This window comes from Mobula birostris, chromosome 3 (genome assembly GCF_030028105.1).
Source record: "Mobula birostris isolate sMobBir1 chromosome 3, sMobBir1.hap1, whole genome shotgun sequence".
Classification (NCBI taxonomy): Eukaryota; Metazoa; Chordata; class Chondrichthyes; order Myliobatiformes; family Myliobatidae; genus Mobula; species Mobula birostris.
The window spans coordinates 174,583,617-174,607,917 of record NC_092372.1 but is presented as its reverse complement, the minus strand read 5'-3'; the positions used below and the strand labels follow the sequence as shown (position 1 = coordinate 174,607,917).

At 40.1% G+C, this 24,301-nt stretch overlaps 1 protein-coding gene across 3 annotated transcripts in view; it reads left to right on the top strand.

Annotated features, from left to right (window-relative positions):
- cdk14 (cyclin dependent kinase 14) overlaps positions 1-24,301 on the top strand; it is a 633,043-nt gene that overhangs the window by 520,444 nt on the left and 88,298 nt on the right. The window contains exon 15 of one of the 3 annotated variants that reach the window (XM_072253721.1): positions 5,365-6,760. The exons of the other annotated variants lie outside the window; for them this stretch is intronic. The gene's annotated coding sequence lies outside the window, so the exon portion shown is untranslated. Of the gene's footprint in view, positions 1-5,364; positions 6,761-24,301 lie in introns of those variants that run through there. 3 annotated transcript variants of the gene reach the window in all.

Sequence of the window (24,301 nt, the reverse complement as noted above, 5' to 3'; positions counted from 1 at the left end):
ACCAAAATAAACTACAGAGGATCATAAATTTAGTTGGCTCCATCTTGGGTATTAGCCTGCAAAGTACCTAGGACATCTTCAAGGAGCAGAGTCTCAAAAAGGCATCGTACATTATTAAGGACCCCCCCCCCCCCACCCCACCCCAGCACCCAGGGCATGCCCTTTCCTCACTGTTACCTTCAGGTAGGAGGTACAGAAGCCTGAAGGCAGACACTCAGCCATTCAGGAACAGCTTCTTTCCCTCTGCCATCCGATGCCTAAATAAGCATTGAACCTGTGAACACGACCTCACTTTTTTAATATATTATTTCTGTTTTTGCACAAAGTTTAATCTATTCAATACTGTATACATTTACTGTAATTTCTTTATTTATTATTAATTTTTTCTTCTATATTATGTATTGCATTGAACTGCTGCTGCTAAGTTAACAAATTTCACGACACATGCCGGTGATAATAAACCTGATTCTGATTCTGGTGAGTCTGGAGTTCAAGACCTGCTGTTTGGGTTCCTCATCCGCCTTCATTGTCGAGTCATGATATACAAAGACTGAAGCCGAGAAGTCAATTGGAAGTCTGGAAGTCTGGAAGTTGGGGTCCAATGGCCAAAGCCCTAGTTCTGCAAGTCCACTGGGGAAATAGAAGGCCCAATATCTGTGAGTCCGTAAGTCCGCTGGCAGCTGAAAGCCCAGAGATGGCCTGTCCTAGGGTTGGAGAGTGTTGTGTGTGTGTAAGCGAGAGCGAGGGAAGAAACAGACACACAAAAGCATCTATGGAAAAGAGTGAACAGTCAGCATTTTGGACCAAGTCCTTTCATTAGACCCTTCATCAGTGGCTTGATGTGCTGTTGTTCTGTTGTTATTGTTGTTTTGCATTGTTCTGCAGACGTGGTGGGCATGCTGTGTTGGTGCTGGAATGTGTGACACTATTTATGGGCTGCTCCTAGCACATCCCCAGGTTGCGTTGGTTGTTAATGCATTTCATAATATATCATAATATATTTTGATGTGCTGTACCTGTGATAAATAAATGAGTGTGAATTTGGGTGTCCTTGCCCAGTGTTAATATTCAGTGATGGAGGCGTTGAGTTGTAAAGCAGGGTGGTTATGTTTCAGTTTTACAGGGCACTGATGAGACTACATCAGTCTTTTTATGTAAGGAAGAACAGTAATGCATTGGAAGCAGTTTGCAGAAGATTTATTAGACTGCTAGCTAGAAAGAACTGAGGAAAGTGGAACAGGTTAAGTTTGTATCCACCAGAGTTTTGGTGTGTGAAGAGAGACTTGGCTGAAATATACAGTGTATGTGCTGAGGTTTCCTGACAGGATGGATGTGGAGAGGATGTTTATAGAAAGTAGATAGAATTTTTTTTATAAATAAAAGGGTAAAAGGTCACTTCAGCCATGATTTTATTAACTGTTGGAGCGGGTTTACTGGGCCCTGAAATGTTGACTATTTATTCCCCTCTATAATGTCTGACTGAATTCTATCAGCATTTTGTATGCATTGCTCAAGATTTCCTGCATCCGGAGAACCTCTTGTGAATAGAATTTACTCATTTTATTATATGTTTTGCCATTCCGTACAAGACACTAAAATATTGTGTGAGTAAAATTACATAAATGATAGCGATCTGAAATAAACTGAGGCAATGTGGAAAGAGACAGGGTGACAAATAGCCTCAGGGGAGAGAGGAGTAGATAAAATGTCACGTTCTTGGCTATTGGCCTTCAAATTCAATTCTGTTTCTCTCCGCATTGATGCTGCTTAACTTGCTGGATATTTCTACCATCATATGTAATAAAATATAATTTACCTTAGCTTTTACCAGCAATGAAAAATCTAATTTTTTATGATGTACTGTAATTGTATAGTTAATTGTTCATGCCTAGACCTAACTTTACGGCTTTATGGCTGGATCAAATTGGCGGGGCATAGGCCAAGAGCAGAAAACAAACTGATGTTTAGCCAATTTAAGCACAGAGCCACTTTTAAAAAATCAAATCATTGAGGCCGAGAGCGAAGGATGAACTGGTGTTCAGCTCACTGCTCCAAGATGCATTACTCGCATCAGCGCTGAACTGGCTCCGTGGCTGTACCCTGCAGCCATCGGGCTCCTGGACAGGCTGTTATGCTGAATTGGCTCCATGGATGTACCCTGCAGCCATGAGGCTGCTGTGCTGGACTGTCTCCATGGCTGTACCCTGTAGCCATCAGACTCCTGGACTGGCTGCTGTGCTGAACTGGCTCTGTGGCTGTACGCTGCAGCCATCGGACTCCTGGACTGGCTGCTGTGCTGGACTGGCTCCATGGTGGTGGACTCAGTTTCAGTGACTCTGCAGTTTCTGTTCCCTGTGTTATTTGTTTACTTTTAAATTTTTTTGCACGATTTGTTTTTTTTGCACAGTAGGCGTTTACGGTCTTTGTTGTGTGGGTTCTATTGTGTTTCTTTGTTATATGGCTGGCTGCAAGAAGATGAATCTCAAGGTTGTATATGGTATACATACTTTGATAATAAATGTACTTTGAACTTTGAAATTCAGTGTCTACAAATTCTTTCTCAACCAGTGGTGTTAAAAGTGCTACAGAGAGACATTGATGTGTTGTACTCTCTCTCTGAAATTCTTTCCACTGGCTACACTTGAAAGGACTTCAGAGATGGAATGCAATGTGCTGTCATTTCTATATCCATCACTTAGTGCTACGAACAAGGAGAATTAGTTGGTCAATCTTTCTGTGCAGATCAGTGAGAAAGATCATAACTTTATTTAAGAAGAGCAGGTTTTCCTAGCCAAAATCACTTTTACAATCTTTAGCAGGTCAGTTATTTTATTTGGTGTTAGTGGGATCACGTTATTTAAGGACTGGCTGCCTATATAACAATTTCTTTACTTGAAAAATAATGCAAAGACTGTTGTTGAGACAAGGAAATTACAAAAACACTTAAGACACCACATAAATCCAAGTTCCTTGGGAGCATTACCTTTCATTATTTGGATGTATATGTGCATGTTGAGCAGTGCAATGGGAGTGGGAAAAGCAGACGTGTAATTCTGCCAGGGCCCAGAGTGTTTTCTTGTATTATTTATACAAAGACATCCGCCAAGTAAGGTTCATTGGAAAATCCCTGTAGACACCAAACATCAGCCTTTTGTGTGTTGTGAGAGAAGTGCCTGAGTGCAAAAGGCTGCTTCAGCTGAAGGGTCTGACAATCTGCAGCAACACATGGGTGCAGCCAGGACTACATCATGATGATAATGACTGCAATGAGCCCGTTTTACTGAAAGCACCCATCAGTCCTTTTTTCGTAAGGCTGGTCATTTCATTTTGGAAGCATCTGTCATGATCTTGGCTACTCTTAAAAGTGAAAATACTGAAGCACAGAAACTGATCCTGAGGCTAGGAAGACAGCAGATGCTGCTGTGCTGAAACAGGACCCGGTAGCCATGGAGACAGGATGTCTGATGAGCTACTGTCTTCTGTTTACTTAGAGCAACTTTTTCAGATGAACATTACTGTAACATTTGAGAATGCCAAATCTTATCTGAGTAGCTTTCATTGACTACAATTAAGTGTTATATAAATGCTTATCTTTAAATGGAAGCATGCCAGTACTTAGGCACTTTAATTCTGTTCAAACATGTTGCCCCCTGCTATTTCATAATTTCACTTGTCTCAAAAGCCTCAAGGGAGTCTCACCTGACCATTACACGCAGCTTACTGGCTAAGCTTTGTAGCCTGGTTTCATTTGGCAAGTGGTTGCTCTTGACTTGTTGATCAGCAAGCAATTTAAAGTGTGAAGTACGGAAAAAAAGATTGAAGTTTCATTGTTTTAAACTGAAATACTTCCAAGCCTTGTACTCGGCCAAACCAGATTTGAGGAGTACAAAACACCAACTGTGTTCTTCAATGAATTGAGTACATTGTAAAACTCAGTGAGGACATATTTTTCACATAGGATCACAAGAAAATTAGAGGATTAGGCCACCATTCACTTCAAGCCTGCTGTCATATAATTATGGCTGATCTATGCTGCCCTCAACTTCTCTTCTGTTCCTGTTTCCTATAACCTTCAATTCCTCAAACTTACAAATATTCTTTATCTCTACCTTAAATTTATCTAATGAGTTGACTTCCACCACCCTAGGAGGCACAGATCTAGAGATTTACTATCCTTGACACTTTCCCCCAGGATTATCAACCTCTAGATGTCAGCCATAAAAGGTGGCAAATTGCATTTGGATGCACAGGTATGCTGTACACGTACTCATTGACAGGTATCTACTCAGGCATGGGGAAACACCACATTCCTTATTCATGGATGTATAAATAAATGTGTCTGTCAACTGGGAGACAGTAATAAATATTGCAGACTATTTGCAGTCCACATTACAATGCTGGGACTTGGCATAAACAAGCCATCTTACAACATGCCAACTGAACTCTGATGTATTAGACCAGAAGGATCTACAGGAAAGATAATGCAGTTTGCATTAAATGCAGTCCATACATTGGAAAATGCTTTTGTATTACATTATCAAAATCAGAATCAGGTTTAATATCACTGGCATATGTAATGAAATTTGTTGCTTTATGGCAGCAGTACATTGCAATACATGATAATGTAAAAAAAATAAAATAGATTAAATATAAGTGTGTGTGTGTGTATATATAGTGTTGGCGCGTGGCCAAGTGGTTAAGGCATTTGTCTAGGGATCTGAAGGTTGCTAGTTCGAGCCTTGCTGAGCAAGGCACTCAACCACACATTGCTCTGCGACGACACCGGTGCCAAGCTGTAAGGGTCGTAATGCCCTTCCCTTGGACAACATCAGTGGCGTGGAGAGGGGAGACTTGCAACATGGGCAACCGCCAGTCTTCCATACAAACTTGCCCAGGCCTGCGCCCTGGAAACCTTCCATGGTCTCACAAGACTAATGGATGCATATATATATGTAAAAAGAGAGGAAAAATTGTGAGGTAGTGTTCATGGGTGCACTGTTTCAGCAATCTGTTGGTGAAGAGCAAGAAGCTATTCCTGAAACATAAAGTGTGTGTCTTCAGGCTCCTGTACCACCTCCTTGATGGTAACAATAAAAAGTGAGCATGTCCTGGGTGATGAGGGTCTTTTAACGATGGGTGTCGCCATTATGAGGCATCACCTTTATAAGGTGTCCTGGATGCTGGGGAGGCTATTGCGCATGATGGATCTGGCTGAGTTTACAACATTCTACAGTTGTTTCTGATCCTGTGCAGTGGCCCCTCCAAGGTACATCTGAAGAAATTTGTGAATGTCATTGGTAATATACCGACTCCTCAAGTTCCAAATAAAATGTAGCTGTTGACTTGCCTTCTTTGTAATTGCAGCAATATGTTGGGCCTGGATAGATCTTCGGAGGTGTTCATACCCAGGAACTTGAAACTGCTCACCCTTCCCACTGCTGATCCCTCGATGAGGACTAGTGTGTGATCCCTCGACTTCCCCTTCCTGAAGTCCATGATCAGTTTCTTGGTCATACTGACATTGAGTGCAAGCTTGTTGTTGCAACTCCACTCAACTTGAAGCTGGAATTTTTAACTCAGTAAATTGCTGCAAACTCAAATTCTTTGCAGAAGGAAATGAAATTGTTGATTCTGAGGAAAATAGATTTTCTTTGATTGTTTGTTTTCTCTGGAACACCTTATAACTCATTGTAGACCATTAATTTAGGTGCCGATTAGTGACATCATTCAAAAGAATGGTTTGCTCCAGATGAGCTGAGGGCCAGGCACAGCTTATCCACACCCTCAGCTAAGCACAACCCCAGACTCACTGATAAACTCTGTGTGGAATTGCTGGTCTGATGTCAGAGCAATCTTACCTAATGTCTGCAACCATCTTCTTCCTTCCAGTGTTGAAAAATATAAAATAAGTTTGTGACATTATCTGAATCAATTTTAAAGTTGCTTTTGCTTGAAATACTTTCCTATTGACCATAAAGATTAAAGGTTTCAATGCATTGTTGCTTGTTAGCTGAATATGATTTCCCCAATTAATATTTCCAATCATATCATTTTGTGAAAGACAGAATTGATGCTACATAATTAGAATTATGTATTCTGGATCAACTACCTTTTAAAAAGAATGTACCATCATTATTTTTAATGGGCATAGCATCTTTTTTTGAAGTAGCAAGTTGTTAGTTTCTGGCACCTGAATAATATTTCCAGTATGTAAGGATATTCCTATAATTCTGAATAAATTATATACAGTGAACAGGCAGTTGGAATAACTGCAGTGGTGACATATGTTGCAATAAGTATTTGAGGCACATCAATAGATAATGAAGCTAACAATACAATATTTTAATGGTAATAATGACAATTTATTATTTTGCATATTTGCTGTAGGTAATTGAGATTGAAAATTTATATAAATAGTATTTCTGGAAATATGTTACATTTGAATTTATTTTTCATTTTTAACTTGCAACATTTGTATACAGTATATTTAAACACCTTGGCTGGAGTCCAGTTTGTTCCTATGTTGCCATCTGTCTGTCTGTTCACCCCACTACTCACATGCCTGCATTTTAGCCTAAAATTCCCTTCTTCCCACTTGTTTAATCTTTTTCCCTCCTAAAGTTCTCAGCCATCTGCTCTATCATTGGTTTCAGTCTGCTTCTAAAATGGTTTTACTTTTGTTCATCTCATTTCAACATTGCATTGGAAAGTTGTACTAAAATGGCCTATTTTTAAAACCAAAATGTTCTTTGCATAGAAGAAAAATTAAAAACGGAGCAATCAATTATAAAAGTCTAATTCTGCTTTTTTTTTGTGGCTGTGTCCCAGCAAGTAGCATTACCATTATTTATAATGCATCTGTAAAGTCACTGCATTCAAGGAATGCAGCTTATTGTGAGCTAAATTTGTTTCACTACACCAATGTTTAATTAGTTATGTATATAATTAAAATTCAGATGTGCACGGCAATAATTTTCCCTCCCTCTTTCTCCTTACCAGCCCGAAACTGGGTAAGTTCTGTGCAAAGATGATTGACAGGATGAAGGATTTGACTGGATAAGCCTCCCTGTTTTGAGGGTCAGGAAGGCTGGTTAGCAATAGCAGCCAAAAGAGATCCCAGCAGCATTCAACATGGGAAGTATCATGATTCTGAGGCAGGTGGTGCTCCCTGGAATGGGACTCCCTTGCCTCATTTGCAAGTTACAGGATACAAATTTAATAGAAAAGAAGAGGAAGAGAGCACCCAAAGGGGTTGATTATTGTGACAATCAAATGGATTTTTGGGTACAATTTGCTTATCGTGCAAGGGGTCCAAGATCTTGCTTTTCTCAAAATGAGAAGGAGTCAGTGGTTGGGGCAATGTGCAGTTTGTAGATAGAATTTTTGACTACAAATCAAACTGATTAAAATAAAGTTTAAAGTGAAGTTTAGTTCAAAGTACAATGAGTCCTAGTAGCTCCTTGGATGACAGATAGCTGTATTTATATTGTGTCTAGTAGAAATAATTCTCATGTGCAGTTAAAACTTTTGATGCTGTGAGTGAATCAGCTGCTGACATAGACAGGCTGTATATTTACAAATATTACTCAAATATTACTGAAATATTGAATACACAACACTCCTCCTTACTTAGCAATAAATTCCAATTCAGTATAGAATGCATCTCAGCTCAAATATGCATAGTATTACTCTCTAGTCTTATACATACACACACACAGTATACTATACAATACGTCTGTTATATAGACATTCACAGCATAGTAGGTTTAAAATTGTTCCATCCAGGTTTTAAGATTGAGTTGCTGTGGATGATTTGATGCTGTTGAAGGATAATGGCTTTCCTGCCAAGTGGTATCACTCTGCTTGGCAGGTGAGACTTGTGACTGTGAACCAATCTTGGGTTCTGGGGTATCTTCTTTGTTGGTTGTAGGAGTTGACTCTGGGACTGCAGAAAGTGGTGCTGACAGCTCAGGTCACCTTTCTTCCGTGAATTGAAAATGGACACCTGTGTTTGATAATCAGTAATGAGAGTAAACTCTCTCCCATACCAGTACGGGTTGAAACATTTTACACACCAAACAAAACTCAAGGTCTAGCCTTCTGATGTACCTAGCCATTTCTGATTTTTAAATTTATTATTATCACTTGGTACTCACTGTTTATGAACCCATGAATTTGTCCATTTTCTGTCGTTATTTTAACTGAGTCATTTCCTCCTCGTGCTGAAAGCACACTGCACTTTTTTAAAAAAAATGCAATCATCTAACAGCACTTCAACAGGTAGATAGTGATCTCGGATTCACTTAAAAAGTCCTCGTCACCACTGTTGTGTTTTAAACTATAAAACATAAAACCAATTGAAAGAAAATCACAGAGCCGGAAGATGCATGTCTTTATTTTTGTTTTACTTCGAATGAGCTGCACATTTATGATGTGGTGGCGTGATGATGTATTCCATTGACATACTTTTATGTATGTTGTTGTTCGTCCATCGTACGTCGATGAGAACCTTGACACCATTATGATGGTGTCGAGACTAGCGTGTGACTTGGATTTAAGTGAGGGAGAGTTGCGCAGCGTCAGCCTCACTCTCTCTTCCCAATTCCCATCTGGATCCAGTGGCAAGACAGAGTCGAGATGGCTGGAGATGGGACTAGGCGCAGTGGATGACCAGGACGTCTTCTGTGTCTTGTCCTGCTCTACACGTTCCATGACACTTGCAGAGACCGCCTTCTTGACTGTTGGACCTTCCATTGGTCTCGTCCGCTCAATCCGCTGGATTTTATGTATACTTTTATGTATAACCTGTAATTAACTATTTAAACAAAGGAAGCTTAATCAAATGATATATTTACAATGTAACTCAAATATTAAATACACAGCACTATACACTTCAGTTTTAAATAATTAGTCCCCCTTGTAAAGATGCTTCTCTATCTACACTCTCCTACTGGTGGAAACAACTCAATGTCTACTCTAACATGCCCCTTTAGGACCTTATGTATTTCAGCAAGATCACTCCTCATTCTTTGAATCTCCAAAGAACACAGTTCCGTCATTCATGATAGGCCAGCCCTCTCATTCCTTTAATTAATCCTGGGAATTTATTTTGCTGGTATATCCTTTCTTAAATCCCTCTTTCCCATCCTCTTTTCCCTCTCTCACCTTATCTTCTTGCCTGCCCATCCCCTCCCTCTGGTGCTCTGCCCCCTGTTTTTTTCTTCCATGGCCTTCTGTCTCTTTCACCAATCAACTTCTCAGCTCCATATTTTATCCCTTCCCCTCCAGGTTTCATCTGTCACCTTGTCTTTCTCTCTCCCCTCCCCCCACCTTTGAAATCTACTCCTCAGTTTTTTTCTTCAGTGCTGCCGAAGGGTTTTGGCACAAAGCGTCAACTGTACTCTTTTCCTAGATGCTGCCTGGCCTGCTGAGTTCCTTCAGCATTTTGCGTGACATTGAACTAAATGAAGGACTGCCTTAGGAACTCCAGCTCCAGATTTTTCCCTCGGTTAACTCCCAAAGCCTTCCCCGTGAGTGGGTATAAGCCGCAAGACAGCAGAGGTTTGAGATCAGAGTTTTCCTTCTCCTAGATGAGCTGCCAATCACTGCTGACTAGCTCCATCTGCCTGAAATGGCTGGTTTTAAGGCACCAGTAACCTGCCTTTGCCTCTTCTCCTGCTGGTAGAACTGGTTCCACCGGGCTTAGTAGCTAAGTCACATATGAAGGCCAAGAGCTGGACTTGGTTGTTGGAGACTATTTGAGGTGCACGCCATTGGGATCATTTAATAGGTAGTGGGAGCTTGTCCCCATTACCACCACCAGCTATAACAACCTTAAGGAACCACATTGTGATAAAGGCCAATAAGAGGGATGTAGGGAAGACTAGGGAACAAAGCTTGACTAAAGCATGTCTCCCCATTATTAATTTGCTGTGAATTAATTTGTGGCCAAGCACTACTGCTCATGGAAAAGGATAATTTGAAATGATTTGCTGTCTCCAGCAAAACTAATCTTGATCTGAGCTTGCAAAGTTCAATTAATTTTTTTATATAATAAATAAATAAACACTTGGCCATTTTATTAGGTACAGGCTACCCTGTGTGGTTGCCTGCTGCTATAGCCCATACACAGCTGAAGGAACTGAATTTAAGGTGATTCCAGGTATGTTTTTCAACCCTGTTTCTCCCGTCCCCGAACTTGTTCCCTAATCTTGTTAGCACATAAAATTATATATCACTGAATTCAGAATTCCAGTCCTAAGATATCTATGTTGAAAAGGTTATACACTGCAATGACAAATGTTCACTCTTACCCTCTCTCAGCTTAACTTCCCATTCCTTCATCTGTGAATGGATATCTACAAGTTTGGTTAATATAATGATCAATATCTATTTAAATTTCTTTTAAAAAGCAATGAAGGTATGTTTGAAAAAGGCCCTGTTCCTGTAACTGATTTTATCTGTGAAAACTGGTCATGGAATTGCAATTATTAGCATAAATAAAAATGCATAAACTTCCACCTTTAACTCAGAATAATACCAGCATTCCAGCCAGCCCACAACAATGAATGTTGGCAGAAAGCCAAATTTAGAGAAAATAATTAAAATGTTTGCAAATAGTTTAATCATTGTATTTACAGTGCTGATGGATGAGTTACATGAGCTTGTCTCAGTGGGATATGTCTTATGAAAGTGTACTTTGATTATATCTCCTTTATGAATGAAAATATAGTTTTGCAAATTAAAAAGTACAGTGACATGCAAAAGTTTGGGCACCCCTGGTCAAAATTTCTGTTACTGTGCCCCGTGCCACTGGCTGCAACACAAGCCCAAAGCTTGATTGATCCACCCCCATGCTTAACAGTTGGAGAGGTGTTCTTTTCATGAAATTCTGCACCCTTTTTTCTCCAAACATACCTTTGCTCATTGTGGCCAAAAAGTTCTATTTTAACTTCATCAGTCCACAGGACTTGTTTCCAAAATGCATCAGGCTTGTTTAGATGTTCCTTTGCAAACTTCTGACACTGAATTTTGTGGTGAGAACACAGGAAAGGTTTTCTTCTGATGACTCTTCCATGAAGGTCATGTTAGTGCAGGTGTTGCTGCACAGTAGAACAGTGCACCACCAATGCAGAGTCTGCTAAATCTTCCTGAAGGTCTTTTGCAGTCAAACGGGGGTTTTGATTTGCCTTTCTAGCAATCCCTCGAGTAGTTCTCTTGGAAAGTTTTCTTGGTCTTGCAGACCTCAACTTGACCTCCACCGTTCCTGTTAATTGCCATTTCTTAATTACATTACAAACTCTGGAAACGGCTACCTGAAAACACTTTGCTATCTTATTATAGCCTTCTCCTGTTTTGTGGGCATCATTTATTTTACTTTTCAGAGTGCTAGTCAGCTGCTTAGAGGAACCCATGGCTGCTGATTGTTGGGACAAGGTTTGAGGAGTCAGGGTATTAATAAAGCTTTGAAATTTGCATCACCTGGCCTTTCCTAATGATGACTGTGAACAAGCCATAGCCCTAACAAGCTAATTAAGGTCTGAGACCTTGGTAAAGGTTATCTGAGAGCTCAAATCTCTTGGGGTGCCCAAACTTTTACATGGTGCTCCTTTCCTTTTTTTCCCCACTCTAAAATTGTACAAAACAAAAATAATACACTAATCTTGCTTAAAATGTTGAAAAGAATGTTTCATCTTTAACTTTATGACTTTTGGAGATCAGTTCATCTTCTACTCACTTAACTATTCACAGTAACAGAAATTTTGACAGGGGTGCCCAAACTTTTGCATGCCCATACTTTTGTATATGAAAAACAGTACCAATAATCTAGGGTATAGCAGGTTTTAAGCACATTAGAGATGAAGCAGACTAGCAGTATGGAAATGTATTTTTCAAAACTGTGATAGTACAAAGAATGATGCCTAATTTTTGATGAGCAAGTTTAATTTATTTTCTAAATATCATATCTTTTTGTTGAATTGGATTGCTGAAGGTTGAATTATTCCACTGGTATAGACTCCATGCATTCTTTCCCCAGACTCATGATTTATAATGCCCCCAAGTGCTGAAGAGTATCAGCATTTTGTAACTGTGTACTTGTGTTGCCTCTCACATAGTGGAGATGAAAAGAATGACCCCACTGTGGCCTCCTTTTCCTTTTCATGCTGCAGTTTGCACAACAGTGTCCCCATTTAATTCAAAAATGACAACACAGCTTATAAATATGCACAAAAAGTTGTACGAGAAATTTAAACCAGGAAGTCTGTTGCCTTAGGCTATCTAGATGAAGGGGAGGACCAGTATATTGAGTAACATATGTTCATATTAAGATCAGATAAAATGTGATGACTTTTTAGCTGACTTCACACTGTGCTATAAATTCATGCCTGATTGATGCAACTTTGCATTTCTTATGGTGTAGTGTTTTTTTGGCCCATCTGCCATGTGAAGTATTTACATCCAGCGTTTTGGTGCCGCCTTGTCTCCACCCAGATTCCACCACAGTGCTTGAAATGTTACTAGGGAGGAAGCACGAAGGGAAAAAAAATAAGGCTGCTGTGAAAAGTTTAAAAGAAACACGGAATGAATGCTTCAGTTGTTGGCTTTTTTGAACAATTACCATACCTAGGGGAATATGCAGGGAATAGTTAATTATGACTAAATGAGTTCTTTTAAAGTCAATGCCAGGCCTCGGGTTTCAACTGTCAATGCTATGAAGGATATTGAATTGGAAGGCTGGTCTCCTTGTCAGCCAGTGGGATGGGCCGCTTGAGATGTAAAACAAGACAGTGAAAAGATAGCTATTCTCAGAGCAGCCTCAGTTGAAGGAACAGAGCAATGCATTTGCATACTTCTACTCTAAAGGGGTTTAATCCAAAGAGGGAAAGAGATTTCCATATTGTTAGCTGAAGCTTTGTTAAAGGATGAAGAGTGAGAGAAAAAAAATTCTGATGAAGGGGCCTGTCTGGAGCCTGTATCTTGGCCTTGAATTACCCTACTCTCAGGGTATGCTTAAAACTACTTTACCTATCATCACTGGTCCCTTTTCAGGGAGTTGGGATGCTGCTCTGGGGTTCTCAGCCTTATCCCCTCTCCCAATACCAGGCTTCTTTGCATACACACTTTATTTTTCGCCATTAAGTGTGCATAAACAGATAAGATTATTTTCTGATTGATTTTTTTTTGTTCAGATCAATACTTGCAGCCTCCTTTTAAGCAGCATCATTTTTTAAGTAATTGAATTTCATCTGATTTATTGTAGTAAATGTATTACAGCAGCTTTCCAAAGTTGCTTTAAGGTAGATGTACTGTTTTTTTGTTTGCTTGGAGAACAAGTAACCTATCAAGCAAAACAGTGTAATAATGCACATAAGGAAGTTCCCATACACTATCTTTCATTGACTAAAACAATGTATCCTATAAAAAATATGATGAAATGCCAATTTATAGAAAACAATTATTGCACTTCAAAACTTTTATTTAATTTTTACATAATTTGCGCATAACTTTTACATTATTTTCTTCCTTAATTATATTCAAACATTATATGAATGTTAAACAATATTGATTAAGTAACAGCATGGAATATGTTTCTTTATAAAATTCAATGAAGTACTTCACATTTAGACAAAATTTCCAGAAAGCTGTCATGAGCATCCATACGTGGCAAGGCACCACTGTAGTTGAGCTATCACCATTGTTGGAATGGCCACCATTAGCTGAAAACTCTTCATCATTGGTCTTTAGTCTATCATCAGAGAAAACTGCTTATCAGCAAGAAACTTCTTAAATTGAGTAACGTTAAAAATAATTCCACTTAGAGCTTAATTTATAATTCATGCATAGTCGGGATGAAGAAACATCAAATGTAAGCTTTGCCTGATTCTGTGAATCAGCTGAATTCTGTGCAACAGATAGTGATGTCCCCATCCAAAACAAGAAGCATCACACAGCAGTGATGTTGTATTGAAAAAGGATGGACTCACTGCTAAATCTTGCTAGACATGGCTAAGGTGTCCACTATTGCTCTTTACTTCAGATCCAAAGCTAACCTCTATGTAATAAATATTGTGGGCAAATTCATAGAACATATACTCAATGGCAACTTTATTTGGTTCCTCCTGCACCTAATAAAATGATCACTGAGTGTATGCTTTTTGGTCTTCTTCTGTATCCCATCCACTTCAGGGTTTGATGTGCTGTGCATTCAGAGATGCTCATCTACACACCACCTTTGTAAAGCGTGCTTATTTCGGTTACCGTTAACTTCCTGTCAGCTTGAACCAGTCTGGCTATTCCCCCCTGACTTCATTAACAAGGTGCTTCCACCCACAGAACTGCCGCTGACTGATTTTTTTTTGCTTTTTACACTGTTCTTTGTAAACTCTATAGACTGTTGTGCATGAAGATCCCAGGAGATCAGCAGTTTCGGAGTTACTCAAACCACCCCATCTGATGCCAACAGTCATTCCACAGTTAAAGTAATTTAGATGACATTTGGTCTGAACAAAAACTGAACCTCTTGACCATGCCTGCATGCTATTTTACATTGAGTTGCTGCCGCACAATTGGCTGATTAGCTATTTGCATTGATGAGCAAGTGGACAGGAAGTACCTGTTTAAGACCATAAAACATAGTAGGAGCAGAGTTAGGCCATTCAGCCTATCAAGTCTGTTCTGCCATTCCATCACGGCTGATTTATTATCCCTCTCAATCCCATTCTCTGACCTTTGACACCCTGACTAATCAAGAATCTATCAATCGCCACTTTAAATATAGGGTTGTGGCTTCCACAGCAGTCTTTGGCAAAGCAATCCACAGATTCAACACCCTCTAGCTAAAGAAATTCTTCCTCATCTCAGTTCTAAAGAGACCTTCTTCTATTCTGAGCCTCTGACCTCTGATCTTAGATTCCCCCTCTAAAGGAAACATCCTCTTCACAGCCACCCTATGGTGAGCCTTTCAATATTCAATAAGTTTCAGTGAGATCTCTCTTCATTCTTCTAAACTTCTAAACACTGAGTACAGGGCCAGAGCCATCAAACGTTCCTTATGCATTGACCCTTTTATTCTTGGGATCAACTCGTGAATCTCCTCTGTACCCTCTCCAGTGCCAGCACATCTTTCTTAGATAAGGGGCCCAAATCCGCTCTCAGTACTCCCAAGTGTAGTGTGACCCACGCCTTATAATGCCTCAGCATTACATCCTTGCTGTTATATTCTAGTCCTCTTGAGATGAATGCTATCATTGCCTTGCCTTCTTTACTACCAACTCAATCTGCAAGTTAACCTTTACGGAGTTCTGCACAAGGACTCCCAAATCATTTTGCACCTCTGATCTCTGAATTTTTTTCCCCATTTAGAACATAGTCTACAGCTTTATTCCTTCTACTAAAGTGCATAACATACACTTCTCTACTACTCTATTTCATCTGCCAATCAGATGTGCAGAGGGGCTTGGGAGTCCTCATGCAAGACCTCCAGAAGGTTAATTTACAGGATGAGTCTGTGTTAAAGAAGGCAAATGCAATTTTGGCATTTATTTCAAGGGGAATAGAATATAAAAACAAGGAGATAATGCTGAGCCTTTATAAGAACCTAATCTGGCCACACTTAGAATATTGTCAACAGTTTTGGGCCCCATATCTCAGAAAGGATGTGCTGTCATTAGAGACAGTCCAAAGGAGGTTCACAAGGATGATTCCAGGAATGAAGGGGTTAGCATATGAGGAGCATTTGGCCGCCTTGGGCCTGTACTCACTGGAATTTAGAAGAATGCTGGGTGGGGGAATCTCATTGAAACCTACCAAGTGTTGAAAGGACTAGATAGGATGGATGTGGAGAGAATGCTTCCTATGGTAGGGATATCCAGAACTAGAGCGCACAGCCTCAAAATTGAGGGGTGACCCTTTGGAACAGAGAGAAGGAGGAATATTTTTAGCCAGAGAGTAGAAAATCTGTGGAATGCTCTGCCACACACTGCGGTGGAGGCCATCCATGGGTATACTTAGGATGTAAGTTCATCGTTTCCTGATCGGTCAGGGCACCAAAGGATATGGCGAGAAGGTAGGTGTATGGGGTTGAGTGGGATCTGCGATCAGCCATGATGGAATGGTGGAGTAGACTCGATGGGCTGAATGGCTTAATTCTGCTCCTATATTTTATGGTCTTACGATCCTAATTCTCCTAATCTGTCAAAGTCGTTCTACTGACTCCCCGCTTCCTCGACCCCACCTGCCCCTCCGCCTGTCTTTGTGGCAGACTTGGCCACAAAGTCATCATTGCCATCACCTTATTGACATTTAATATGTAAAGAAACAGTTCCAACACCAACCCCTGCAGAACACTACCAGTCACTGGCAGCCAACCAGAAAAGGCCCCCTTTATTCCAACTCTTTGCCTCCTGCCAGTCAGGCAACCTTTCATAAAGTGGCCACTAAGTGTAGAATAATAAAACACAGTACAGGCCCTTTGGTTCACAAAGTTGGGCCAGCATTTTAACCTACTCTAAGATCAATCTAACCCTTCTCTCCCACATTGCCCACCATTTATCTATCATACATGTTCCTATCTAAGAGTCTCTTACGAGTCCCGAATTAGGTAAAGATTCTACAGCATTCTGATGAAGGATTGAAGCTTGGTACTGTAAGCTTATTTGCCACTCCAGCATTCTGTATCCCTGCTGACTTTCTCTGGACAGGTCTCTGTACCACCTTCTACATTTTGAGACTTGAGTGGGTAATTTCATGCTGCATAAGAGCACATTTGTTCTGTGTTGGCTTGATATCGTTGAGTAACTTGTTAGGTACCTTGTTCAACAGCTTCATGCTCCTATTCATTATCTGTGAATGAGATTACCTCCTTGATCGCATCGACACTTTGGAGTCCCTTGCAGAAGTGTGTCCATTGTGGACTCTCTATGATAACTTGATATACTGTAAGCCTACGGCCCTTTGTGCATGTAATGGTCGAATAGCTTTGACACTGAATTCAGGAGCAACAATACGAGACATAAACTCTCAAGCATACTCCATTATTTAAGAAGATCTTACATGTGCCAATTTTGCCAGTATATGTGTCATAAACACTAATCTACAGCCCTACCCAGTCACCTAGAGAACTCACCAATATGTTTTAGTTTGCCACATAGAATACAAAGGCTTTCTATTCTCTATTATTTCATGCTTGATTATCTTATTACTCCCACAAGCAGTAACCTCCCAAACACTGTGTCAAAACTTTTAAGTTGCTATCCAGTGAGATAATAAACAAGGATAGTTTTACCATCAAGGCTTCCTTCTTTGTAGACATCAACAGTGAAATAACATCAGTGGTTGGTGCATAGATATGCCAAAAGTTGTACCTCATGGTACTTCTGGAAATACTGGAATATTGATCGTTGGTATTAACTGAGGGGAAGAGAAAGATTAGGAAGTGGAAGAGTCAATGTGAACTCGACTAGGGAGGAAGAGAAAGGGATGGAAAAGTGTTCCTACCCACTTTGCCCTTACTTTCTAACCCCTTTTGTATTCTCTTTGCCCCCTCACCCACTCTCAATGCCTCTTCATGACTTTCCCTTGCCTTCACAACCATTCTTCCCACTATTCTGGCTACTCCGTTCTCTCTTTCATCTCCACTGTCACCTTGCTGCTCCCTATCTCAATATTGCGATTCTTTTCCTTTTCATTTCATCCTGTATTTCATTCTAGTGCCTCCCCCCCATTATACATCCATATCCCCCTCTAGTTTTGCTATTCACAGCCCCTCTCCTGAATTCTTTCCAGCCCCCTTCACATCTTGAATCCCGCCATTATGTCAAACATCAGGCTAGTATGTTGCCTGATTGTAAAGCTAACATCAGCTTCATGGAATTGAATTTTACGGAGGAGCCTCTTCGTATTGTTGTAGGATAGGGAGGTGTAATGGTTTAGACAGGAAGTGTAGGACCTCTGAATCATTGGAGCTGAAGACACAGCTGCCATTGGTGGAAAGAGTGTTAGGAATTGTAGATGTGAAAGAGACCAGAAATAGAAGAATGCAGAGATTCCTGAACCTTATAGGGCTCTAGAGATGTGTGGTCATGAAAAGATTTGTAAGTAATGAAGTACATTTTTAAAGCAAGGCTTTGCTGCAGCAGAACCTCACATGGGTCAGTAAGTTCAGAGTTGTTAGGTGATCAAGATTCAAAGATTCAAGATTCAAGATTCAAAAAACTTTATTGTCATTCTAACCATACATCAGCTCTGCAGGGCAGAATGAGACAGCGTTCCTCAGGGGCAGTGCAATCATAATATAACAAACACAACATTAAATAATAAACATAACAATAAATAGTAAAACACAACAGCCACATGTCAGTTAAATCAGTTATAAGTGTCCAGTGCAAGTTAAAAGTGTCCAAAGCAGAGTCAGGTGGAGCAGCTATTTAGCAGTCTGACTGCCTGTGGGAGGAAGCTGTTTAGTAGCCTTGTGGTTTTAGTTTTGATGCTCCTGTAATGTTTGCCTGATGGCAGAAGAACAAACAGTTCATGGAGAGGGTGTGAGGGGTCTTTAATGATGTTCCGTGTCTTCTGGAGGCATCGACTCTGAAAGAGGTCTTGGACAGAAGGTAGGGAGACCCCAATAACCTTCTCTACTCCCCTAACCACCCTCTGCAAGGCTTTTTTGTCAACAGCACTGCAGCTGGAGTACCAGGTTGTGATGCAAAAGGTCAATGGAAACATTAAAGTCTTCTGTGAGATTAAGAAGGCGCAGTATTCAGGTTGCAAAAACAATGACAAATGATTCAGCACATAAAACACCGGCAAAAAAGAGATATTTGAATGTGAAGGTGCAGAGGTCCATCACAGACTTTCTGCTTTATGTATATGTGTGGATAATGTGGATGATTATTCTGTACTGAAAGTTTAACCTCATTTTCTCCACAGAGTTAATATTTTCTATCCATGACCACTCTCCCATGCTGTCATCTTCCTTGATTAAACCAAGAGTCAGGAAAACAACACAGATTGCAGGAGAAATGCTGGTGGAATTTGTTGGGGTGAAGGATCAGTTCATAGTAAACATCAGCATTGTGTGCGGACAATATCACAGAAGTTAGTATTGGAGCTTTCCAGAGACCAAGACTGGAGTTGTTAAAAAAAAATCAAAAGGAAAAGTATCCGAGGTCAGAGGTGTCAGTGAGAATAGAAAATACGGATTGTGAAACTGTCAGGCAGAGGGGGCAGCAGAGAAAGAACCACAAAGATCAAAGCACTCTTGGGTGGGGGAAGGTATGCCACGTAAGGATCGGCAGAATAAGTCAAGTACAGCTAAATCCTGATAACACATAACTAGATTACAGGATTTTAATACTTGAGGCAGGTTTTCTATCAACTCAGTATAAAAATAACCAATTTGCAAATCACAGTTCAGCAGACCATTTAATTGTTGATTCAGCAATTCTTTCGGAGCACTGGAAAAATGTACATGTTATACAAACGTGATTAGACTTCTGATGTGTGCTGCTGTCTCCCTGTGCACTTCCACAATGGAATGATTATAGTTTGTGTGAAACAAATTTTGAAATAGGAGACAAATAGGGAATATTTAAGCATACTCATTTATTTTAAAATTTATACTTGGGTCATAAAATTTGTACAATAGGAGTAATGGAAAGGTTTATACTCTGACTCTCTTTCCCTGAATTCCTCTCTTTCAGGTATGCATTTATTCAGTCAACTGTATTTATTTGAAAGGCATAAGCTTAACCTACTTCTTTTCAAGTCACTTTATTTACCAAATTGAGATGAGAAGCATAAAAGTAATATAATAATTTCTGTACTGCACACTCCCTCCCTACACCATCTCAACCGCTCCCCCCCCTCCCCCAAAGTAGCAGGTAAAATGAGTACATGTATCTGTGTCTGTCTTTAAGGACAATTGAATCCTTTTTGTCTCCATGAACTGTTAACTGAAATATTCTGAAGATGCATTGTGAATTTTTTTATGCCCTGAAGTTTTTTTTCTTTAAGTCTTTTGAAAGTAGAAATTCATTATACGGTTTGTTAAAAATTGAGGTCTGCCATACTCAGCTTCCCTAGTGCAGTGGTAGCAATTTCTTCTAAAAATCACTTCGATCATCTATGTTTATGGAGCTAAATTTGCACCGCTCAGTATTAATTGAAATGATATTATAACTTGAACCTTAAAATAACATTTCCAGGTTTTTGTGATTGTATGATTGTGTCTGTCACATCTTTTTGCACACTTCAAAGTGGTATATACAACATTTTGTGGCTTGAAATGAATAGTTAAGCTGATTTATTTCACTTTGTTTGGACATGCAAAACACCGGTTATACTCACTTTTACTTAATTCATACAATACAACATAATGCAAAATAATAAGCATGCTATCACTGAGTCATCTTGTTTGCTTTAAGTATAAAACCCTTCTGCATTCTGGCCTTTAGCCCAAGCAGACGTTTCTCTTACTGGAACCTGCTGTCTTCTTTTCAATGAGTGTTTGACTTCAGTGTCAGCTTTTTGACAACCTGCCTACCCACCACTCGAGTGGAATGCACGAGCATATCTTGGCAATGACCCATGCAGTGTTCAGATGAATAGAGTTGTCACAGATCTGATGAGAGTAAACAATCACTGGAATATTAATCCATCTTTCTTTGTATGCAGTATGCAGATTCTAATCATCAAAATCCTAATCTTAATCATTATGCTCTTTAAATGTAATATCCTGAAAGGGAGGCTTGTTTTATTAGTAGAATTTTAAAATATAACATGTTGGCGTAGTCAGAAACCCTCAGCATTTGCTTTATGAATCAGGTGGTGGCTGCTGCTAGATTATTTAACTCTGGGCAACACTAGGTTAAACCTAAATTTGTCTTCGTCTGACACTTTGGCAAGGGCACTAAATTGCTGATTTGCTTTCTTTACACTTTAACTCGCAGGGTATGATTTCTCACCTGGTTCTCATTCTGGTAGGCTCTTTGCTTAGAGGAGTGCTGGAGTGCTGGCTTGAAATGGAGCATTTGGGTGTAGACTACCATTTGCAAACACTCCTGAATATACTGAATTTCTCAAGATAAATGCAGAAGAGGAAAACGAAGAACCTAAAAGTTTAAGAAGTAGATGCAGGACCAGGCCATTTCTCATTTCCTCTTCAGCCATGATCTTTATCTACTCTTATCTTTAGCTGATTTGCTCTCTCAACAATCTTTTCCCTTATTGTTATCACTGTATCTTTTGGGTCCTTGCTAACATATTTTGTAATGAGAATCTTAAGTATAGAAGTAAAATGTGTACAACATATATGGTCCATAAATCCTGCTGTTTGTGGCTAGCTTAGCTTGTGAGCACCAGTTTCTTGACGCAAACACGAGGAAATCTGCAGATGCTGGAAATTCAAGCGATACACTTAAAAAATGCTGGTGAACGCAACAGGCCAGGCAGCATCTATAGGAAGAGGTACAGTCGACGTTTCGGGCCAAGACCCTTCGTTCTTCCTGACGAAGGGTCTCGGCCTGAAACGTCGACTGTACCTCTTCCTATAGATGCTGCCTGGCCTGCTGCATTCACCAGCATTTTTTATGTGTGTTACCAGTTTCTTGAGCCAGCTTTGCCTTTGCTCAGCTGGTGGCCAATTTGTGCCTTAACTACTGTATGTTTACCTTTTGATTTCTATTCCTTGATGTCCCATCTCCATAAAAATAAAAGCTTTTACATTCCTAAGTGGACATTAGAAAGTGACAGTTATTTCTGAAACGCATAAAATTTGCAGAGCTTTCAGGGTCAATAGCAGGAGGATGTTTTCTCCGACTGTGGAGGCTAGAATTAGGAGTCAACGTTTCTGAATGCTGTAGCCTTTAAGGTGAGGTGATGAAAAAATTCTTAATCCAAATGATTGCTGATCCTCTGAATCCTCTGCCATGAACTACTGTGGATGATTGGTTGTAGAGCTGGTTTCAAGAGAATCAAGGAAAATATCAGTGCAGGAGGGTAGAGCTGAGATAGAAAATGAACCACAATCAATCTGAATGAGTAAGCTTGGTTGAGTGTTCTGCTGCTTGAGTATTTATGCTACATCTTCAACATATTCAGTTGACCAATATCTGCCATTCTTTTGGGAAATGAATTCCAGATTTACATTACTGTTTGTATGGAACAAATGCTTCCTTATTTCACTCATAAATCGCCACGCTCGATTTATTAAAATAATTCCCCTAGGTTTTGGATTCTACCACCAGAGAAAATATACTCTCTATATTTCCACCGTGAAATTATGTGTTTCATTTTAAATTTCTGTTGGATCTCCCTTTAATTTTTGAAACTCAAGGGTATACAGGTGAGGATTGCTGATTACCTGGGGAAATCATTTGCCGTTAACCCAGCTGTCATTTTTTTTAAACAAGTGCAGCTGCAGAATAATATTTGAAACAGCTGATGCAAGAGTAGATGTGCAAAAATTCACTTTAAAGATTCTTCAAGCACATAGAATCTTATGAAATTGGTGTCACTGGTTTACAGGAGTAACAGCAATAATGTTAGAATAGAAACAGTTTTCAATGTGTTGTGATTGAGTCTGGCTCCTCAGGCTTTGTGAGCTCTGAAGTGCTTAATGAGGCTAATGTAGTAATGGCAGACAGGATGGTGGGTAGTTTGTAAGGCACTACACTTTTTTCTTCTGTGTACTCCCACAACATGACTCTATTTCAGGTTCTTAAATTTCATCCTGATAGCTTCTCCTGCACGCTGAGAAGCCCTGAGCCAGATGTTCCCGGGGATCCGTAAGGATGTTGCATTTCTTTGTGGAGGCTTTGAACGCATTCTTGAATCCTTTCCTCTATGCCCCAAGTAATCTCTCCCTGAAGGATGTTGGAAGAGAGGTATCTGATGTTAACCAAGTGAATAATATGGCTTTCCTACATACATGTGGCTCAATACTAGGGTTTTTGGCTTGGGAGAGAATGCTGATGCTGGTTTAATTATTATTCCAGTGAATTTGGCTTATTTTGCACAGTGGTTATTGGTGATTCCTTTCCAGTGCTTTGTGATGCCCTACCGTGATTGGTCCGGTTCTCTGAAGGCGGCAGGTGATCAAGGATTACTGTCTCCCATTAGAATTCTGTGAGGCCTTAATCTCCAGAACCTTTTTCTCAGTTGATCCAAAGACAGTACTGGCTCACTGAAGACATTGGTAAATTTTATTGTCGTTATCTGCTGAGAGGCGGCTAAGAAGGTATATGAAGTGCTGTGCGCTTTCCACCTCTTGCCATGAACATTCACTGCCTGAAGGCAATGTGGTGCAACAGAAACAGACTGGAAGAGGATGTTAGTTCTAGGTTGTTGTAGGGCCCAATCCCATGGACTTCAGTGAAAGCAGCAAAGATATCTTGGACCTTGGCTGTTAGGCTCTTACAGACATGACTTATCGTCATACTGCAGCTTGAATACTGAAATGATGCTAACCTTATTTCTGGAGAGTGGCGTCGGTGTTCGGAGTTCAATTCCAACACCATCTGTAAGAAGTTTGTATGTCCTTCCTGTGAGTGCATGGATTTCCTCCAGGCAATCCGGTTTCCTCTCACAGTCCAGAGATGTTCTGGTTAGAAGGTCACTGTAAATTGTTCTGTGTTTAGGGTAGGGTTAAATGGGTAGTTGCTGGGTGGTGCAGCTTGTTGGGCCAGAATAGCCTGTTCTGTGTTTCCAAGCAGCAAAATCTGTAGAGGGTGCTCATGATTGATAGAGTCACAAGCTGCAGTGAGGACAAAAATGCCATGTATAGTGGCTGGTGCTGTTCCAAGAGTTTTCTTGGAATTGTTCACTGCAAGGTATAGTTCTAATGCTTGGCGAGGCTGTGAGAAGATGGCCCAAGTTTTCTGCAGTATATAGAGTTACTGAATTCCCCAACTGAAGTTTGCCCGGCAACAGGCACAAACTGAGTAGCCTATCAGGTGCATGCAACTGAAATGTTATTGGTTAATATATTACCATTTTTTTGTTATACAGTGTGTAGCAGGTTGCTTTCTGAAATGACCAAGGTGAATGCTTTCAAAAATCTTGTTCAGAACCTGCCTTTTGCATTTTTTAAAAAGTTATTTTACAGAAATTAGTTTGGATGATGCACTCTGCAAGTGCGTGCTTCAAACTGGACACCCAAAACTTGCATGAAATTCAGAAACACAAGCTATTCTGCAGGTCACAAACAGTAGAAAATCTGAAGATGCTATAAATCAAAAATTCTGGAGGAACTCAGCAAGTCAGGCAGCATCAGTGGAAAAGAGTTCAGCTGACATTTCAGCCC